The sequence below is a fragment of the Microtus pennsylvanicus genome, chromosome 6 (genome assembly GCF_037038515.1).
Source record: "Microtus pennsylvanicus isolate mMicPen1 chromosome 6, mMicPen1.hap1, whole genome shotgun sequence".
Lineage (NCBI taxonomy): Eukaryota > Metazoa > Chordata > Mammalia > Rodentia > Cricetidae > Microtus > Microtus pennsylvanicus.
Window position 1 is genome coordinate 32,943,558 of NC_134584.1, and position 5,986 is coordinate 32,949,543.

The 5,986-nt window shown below is 42.8% G+C and overlaps 1 protein-coding gene across 1 annotated transcript in view; it reads right to left on the reverse strand.

Annotated features, from left to right (window-relative positions):
- Tmem267 (transmembrane protein 267) overlaps positions 1–5,986 on the reverse strand; it is a 234,166-nt gene that overhangs the window by 184,902 nt on the left and 43,278 nt on the right. The gene's annotated exons all lie outside the window — the stretch shown is intronic.

Genomic DNA, 5,986 nt, shown 5'->3' on the forward strand with positions numbered 1-5,986 from the left:
TGTAGACCTAATGGCCTGAGTTTACTCCCTGGATCCCACAAGTGTCAGGAGAGAACTGACCCTTCACAGTCATCCTGCCATGGCACAGGCAAAAAGCAAACCTGTGTCCCACACAAATAAATAAATCATAAAATTTAAAATTAGACTCTTGTCAAGTTGACAAAACTAACAGTTTACTGGGTGATTTGATGTGGGATGTCATTCTGTATATGTGTTGCTTTTATTGGATAATAAAAAATAAAGTAGTTTCAGCCAATGGCTTACCAGAGTAAAGCCAGGTGGGAAATCAGAACAGAGAGAGAGAGAGAGAGAGAGAGAGAGAGAGAGAGAGAGAGAGAGAGAAGTCAGAGAGATGCCATGTAACTGCTGAAGGATAAAGACACACCGACCAAAACCTTGCTGGTTGGCCACAGCCTCGTGATAATACATAGACTGATGGAAATGGGTTAATTTAAGATGTAAGCATTAGCTAAGAATATGCTGAGTCATAGGCCAAATAGCATTGTAATTAATATAGGTTCTGTGTGATTGTTCAGGTCTGGGTGGTTGGGAAACAAACAAGCCGTCAATTTTGTAAATGGAGACTGCTCATTCATTTCCTGACCGCCCAGACCCGAATAATCACACAGAAACTATATTAATTACAACACTATTAGGCCTATTAGCTCAGGCTTCTTATTAACTAACTCTTACATCTTAAATTAACCCATTTCTATTTTCTGTGTATCACCATGAGGCTGTGGCTTAGCGGTAATCTTTTTTGGTTTTGTTTGTTTTTTTGAGACAGGGTTTCTCTGTCGCTTTGGGGCCTGTCCTGGAACTAGCTCATGTAGACCAAGTTGGCCTTGAACTCACAGAGATAGATCCCTTAGCGGTGATCTTCCAGCAGCTACATGGTGTCTCTTTGACTCCTCCTACTCTCTTTAGATATCTCTTCCAGCCTGGCTATATTCTGCCCTGCCATAGGCCAAAGCAGCTTTATTCATTAACCAATAAAAGCGACACATACGGAAGGACCTCCCATGTCAATGGTTTATGAAGAAGAGTGATTTACTTCTTGCTGTCATAGAAACTTAAAAGTTCACGACAGCTGGCCAGGGCATCCTTGCCTGTGACAATATGGCAGAGGGTGCCATGCATTAAAGGATGAACACTTGAGGGAGAGGAATCAGGTCAGAGTCGCTGTTGTCAGGAGACGAGGCCTGTGGTAACTGCCCTCCTCCCTCTGTAATAGCTTTTGTCTAGTCACTTTTTATTATTTTTTATTTTATATGAATGGTTATTTTGCCTGTGTGAATGTCTGTGCACCCTGTGTGGGCTTGGTGACCACAGAGGCCAGAAGAGGGTGTCAGCTCCCCTGGGACTGGAGTTACAGACAGCTGTGAGTCACCACAGAGATGCTGGGAATCAAATCTGCATTCTCTGGAAAAGCAGCTAGTGCTCTTAACTCCTGAATTCTCTCTCCAGCTTCACGATTCTAATTTTGTCTTAAAAGTCCCCACTTTTTAATACTGTAGCCATCCTGGCAGGAATGGGGATATTCTGCAGAGATACTTTCTTAGGTCTCTAACCAGAATGTTTGCAAACCTGCTGGAAACCATTTGACAGTGCACGTGGTATCCAGAGAAATGGGCCAGGTTTTAGTGCTGACAAAATCCTTGGCTGGATCCCAGGCTCTACCACTTAAGAGTAAATTGTTTTACAACTGAGTAAATTGTTTAATCCCTCTGGCCTTGGTCTTTCCCTTTTGTATCATCTAAAGGAAAATGACTTTTGGGGTTATTCTGAGGGCAAATAGAGCATTTCTAACATTTCTAGTTTTTAGATGGTATTCAAAACAAAAGAGCAATTCCTGCTATTTGGAAGAAGTGGTTAATTTTCTGTTCATGAGATTTAAAAAAGACTTCAATGTGCCTAAAGATGACGAGTTTCCTGAGCATCCATTTGCTCTTTCAACAATGAATGAGCAGTAGCCACAAGCTTAGAAGTACACTGCCCTTATCTCCAAAGGGGAATTTCGCAGTTTCTCAGTAGCCGGTGGCACAGGAAGGGTAGTGCCAACCACCTAATGGGGAATGTTTCAGTTAAGTTCCTCCCCCATTCTCATTTCCCTCGACCTCCCTATGACAGGAGTCCCTGTGTCTCTGCAGTCACCCAAATTCTCGTGGGGAAATTCTAACCCCCAGTTCCTCCTGGTGTGACTTTATTTGGAAATAGGGTCCTTGCGGATGTAAGATGAGATCGATGGGGTGTGCCCTGCTCCAGAATGACTGTTGTCTGGGAAAGGGCACATAGAAAGAGCAGAAGGCATAAAGACACACTGGGCTGGCTGTCTACTTTCTCGCGATGGGAATGACTTAGATGCACGGTGGTGAGTGAGCTGTGAGCTCTCTGAGCCACATCTGTCCAGTGCCTTGAATTTCAAATGCTGCACCAAGGCCGGCATCGTGGGGAAGCATTTCCTGGGCCAACCTTCCCAAGAACAACTTCCAGACAAGTCCCCAGGAGCAAGTTTACTCTGCAGCAGTATCCAAATCACTGTGACAAACATGTATTGACTGACGATGTATCATACCAGGAGAGGACCCCTGGCCAGAATCTCCCATTGGAGGAGACTTCTAACCAGTTTGCCCCACTGGATGGATTGACTGTTTCCAACCAACGCTGATCACTCTCACTCATGGCATATTCCAGAGGACCCCACTGTTTTGGACCCTCAGAATCAGACTGAAGCCATCTTCACCTGGAACACCCAGCTGACGGTGGTGGAGAAAGTAAACACACAGCAATTACTATTGTGTGAGCTCTTACCGAGTGTTAGACAGAAGCCCTCTGGGAATTCTCGGTCTCTAAAGCTGTCTAGGAATTTGTTCTTACCCTGTTCAAAAGCAGCGTGATGAGCACAAGATCTTTGAGTGCCTTGTGATTTGAATTTCTCTATTTTCCCTGTCTCTGACCTTCAGACCGATATTTAAAGATCTCCAGTGGTTTAGTCATTCCTGCCTAGATAATCTCCCATCTTAATGTCAATTGATCTGCGAACATAGTTACTGCCACAAAATACCTTTATTGCAACACCCGGATAATCGTCAATATGACAGACAGCATGTGTCTACCAGGATAAGAAATCTTGGGGTCATCTTAAGCATTCTTCAGTTCAGCTGTTTTTTTACTTAAAAATCACTTTAGATTTAAAGCTAGTAGTTTATAATTGGAGAAAGGCTAATTTTTCTCCCTCTGTCCAAGAGACATCTGGTAACATCTGGAGACATTTGGATGACACCTAGTTCGTAGGCACCAGAGGTGCTTCTCAAATGGGCGGACACACCCTCCCTACAGTGGATATGAACCCAGTTATCTATACTCTTAGAACTGTGAACAACTTCTCACGTACAAACAGAGAAGTCTCTGCAGCCTTTTGAGCAGCCCGAGACTTCAAGTGAGTGACTCACCAAAACAAGAATAGAAGGGATTTATATAAGAGAACTTTCTGGATAAATAATGATCCAGCCAAGTTGTCAAAATCGTCAGGATTGGGAAGCCCTGTCTTAAAGCACAAAGACAATTATTATGCTATGAAATTACAGTATTCAATCTCATACATAGAAATAAATGTGCAAGGGTAGCTGGCAGGACTTGGAAGGAGAGTAGGAAGAGAAGAGGAAGGGTCAGTGCACCAGAGTGGGAGGTAGATTGACAGTCAAAGGTTACAAATAACGGCAATAAAACTGTCATCAACTGGGGTGAGGAGGGAGAAAGGAAGGGACAATAGGAGGCAGTAGATAATGCTTAAAACCCACAAACTGACACTTTAAGTATTTCATTTGAAATTATGATACTAACCCCCTGAAAGCACTAAAACCTCAAAAAAGCCTTAAAAACATTAATCAGGTCTTGGAATAAGAACAGCATGCAAAATTGAACTCCTTTGTTTAAAAGGGAACAATGGAAAATTTTATAATAAAATGTATAATTTTTAATAAAGTATAAGAAGAATACATATTCTAAAAGGAAGGCTTATAGGTTAGACTGGGTGACTTATAGAACTTGTGATATAGTAACAGTACTTACAATATTGTGCACAGTATAAGAGTGATAATATTTTACTAAGCACACAGCAGACTCTAAGAGACTTAGTCTTTCAGATACTAAATCTTAACTGCTCACATTACAGTAAAAACCCGTCTTTTTCTGTCACAAATACTCGTGACAAATCAACTGAGACAGCAGACAGGCTTCATTCGGCTCACAGTTTCAAAGGTTTCAGTCCACGATCAGTTGGGTCTCCGTGACCCCTAGGCCTGGGGCAGACAGAATGTCATGGTGGAAATATGTGGCCAAAGAAGCTGCTTAGTTTCTGGTGCTGTGATACTAACACAGGACACACACCCAGGGACCCGAGTTTGCCCATTAGACTCCACGTGCCGAATTCTCCCCTGCTTCCCAGGAGCACCAAGTATGGAAGAACAGGTCTTCCTTCCATACACAAGCCTTAGGAGACACTTACCCAAACCACAGCCATCAGCTTTTAAAATATATCACACATACTGTCATTTGTCATGACCCCAAGTTGTATCAAGTTATGGATGATAGTTACAAGTAGAAATAAAAGAATTATAACAATAATTATAACAATAAATATAACAATAATTATATGATTCAAATGATTAGTTGAAAGACTCAAAGATCAATGTTTTGGTTTTCATTTTAACTTTTCAACATGTCTACTGTGCCTCATTCTGATTTTGTATTATTACAATTGTAAATTTAGTGCTGCTTTCTTTGGCGTTTAGACCTGCACTTTGATGATGCCGAATGATAATGGCGTTTTTTCCTCAGGGTTGCCTGCCAAAGGCATGCCAGAGTTGAGCTATCAAAGGATGCTATACTTCCCAATAAAATTCGACAATAGATTCAAGACGGACCTGAAGAAAAATATTTTGCAAGCCAAGGACTAATATTTGTAGTTTCCTTTACTGTGGGAATACATAAAAGTGCATCGGATCAGGTCGAGGCCCAGTCTGGTCTAGGAAAGTGGCTTTTGCCAATAGTCTTCACCGCAGTGCTGGTGGCAGAGGTTTTAATGCTGTCAACCAGATGTGTCCCTCGTCCTCTGGGAACCGCAGGGATAGATTTCTTCTCCCACCTCCATGTCCATATGTCTCAGTCCACTGTTGGGGCTGCAGGGAAAACTAGCAAAGCGTCCGGTCATCTGGACGCAGCTTGTCTCTGCCTCTTACTGTAAGATGCTGGGCAAGTCATTTGACCTCTCCGAGCCTCCACTTTGCTTACCCAAACAAAGCTGCAGGACTGTTGGTGAGCCTAAAGAAACTGCGCGCTGCATCGGTTTCTATGAGGGCGTTAGACAAAGGTTGACCTGGTGATATTTTAACTGACATCAGGTCTAGCACTACTTCGTTTGTACCTCCAAGTAATCCTAGGAATGCTACTGCCTGGGACTGCCCGAGACACCGAGGACACCTGGCAAACTGACCCTGTTCTAACGGTTGTCATGGAAATGGGCTTTTACCATGTGTCTAAATTTCTCAGTGTGAATCAGCTCACAACACATGGAGGAAGTGGATTAGGAAATGTCTTTTTTTTTTTAATTGGCTTCTAGAGCCATGTGGTTGGACATGCCTTTAATCCTATTGTTCTGGAAGCAGAAGCAGGTGGATGACTGTAAATTCAAGACCAGCATGGTCTACTTGACTAGTTCTGGGTCAGTCAATTTCTGTATTTATAATGCTGCTGCTGCGCTGAGAACCACAACAGAAGAGAGAAGTTCTGGGCAGTGAGGCAGAGTTTCTTCTCCAGCTTTCAAGTTTACAACATGATTGTAGCCATTCAAACCTCTAAGTGCCACTTGGCTTACCCTTTTCTACTTAGAAAACGATGCTGCAGAACCACAAAGGAAACAAGAAGGGCACAGACCGGAGGGGGAGTTTGAGATGATCATGACGACCAATTACACGAACGTGGAATG